The sequence below is a fragment of the Octodon degus genome, unplaced genomic scaffold, assembly GCF_000260255.1.
Source record: "Octodon degus isolate 3935 unplaced genomic scaffold, OctDeg1.0 scaffold00051, whole genome shotgun sequence".
In the NCBI taxonomy this organism is placed as follows: Eukaryota; Metazoa; Chordata; class Mammalia; order Rodentia; family Octodontidae; genus Octodon; species Octodon degus.
This window is the reverse complement of record NW_004524627.1, coordinates 503,668-504,513: the sequence shown is the minus strand read 5'-3', so window position 1 is coordinate 504,513 and position 846 is coordinate 503,668. Positions and strand designations below refer to the sequence as shown.

At 31.6% G+C, this 846-nt stretch overlaps 1 protein-coding gene across 3 annotated transcripts in view; it reads left to right on the top strand.

Moving 5' to 3' along the window:
• The window catches only part of Sgcz (sarcoglycan zeta), a 541,523-nt gene that overhangs the window by 501,377 nt on the left and 39,300 nt on the right, over nt 1-846 (top strand). The window lies entirely within an intron of this gene.

Sequence of the window (846 nt, the reverse complement as noted above, 5' to 3'; positions counted from 1 at the left end):
ACATAGAAAGAGGCTTACGTTAGTTTGAAATCTTGGGAATATGATTATAAATTGATCAAGAGAATTTTATCTACTTTAAATGAATAAATTACAATAGAGGTATAGATTAAAAACATACAATTTATGATTGAAAAAAGCACCCCACACTCAGAAGTGATAAGATAGTAAAATTCTTCTATATTCAGATTACTGTTTACATTCATTAGTTTTTCTTAATAGACATTTTTGTCCAGTTATACATTTTATTCCATCATTAGAACAGCAAATCACTAATAGTTAACTACTGTACATTTAGCAGTTAAAGTCAGTTAAACTTACATACATGGTATCTATATTCTGCACAAGTTTCAATTTAATAATTGCACTTTCAGCCTTTTAAAAAGTGTGCTTCTTTCTCAGAATAAAAGAGGTTTCTCCAGAGCATGCCAAAGGGCCTTCAGGCGGGATTGTGTATGCCCTTGTATACAAAACCTCATCTGAATCAAGGCCAATTTGAGGACAAAGCACATAGGAAGAATCAGTTTAGCTTACAATTTCAGTAGGAACATATATCACTACACTATTTTATATTGCTATGACTCACAAAATATTTGTATAAATATTTATCATTTATCACAGTATCACAGTACACAAAATATTAAAAATTCTAGAAAAACATGGAGATGCACCCATCTCTTACACACACTGCTGTGTGTAGATATATAGTTTTGGTGTTTTGAAATTATTAGTGTTTACCTTAACATTAATATTTTATTTTTAAGGACCGGGGAGATAGTTCAGTGGAATAACTGCCTGCCTGGCAAGTGCTGGGCCCTGAGTCTAATCCCCAGTACCAAAAAAAAAAAA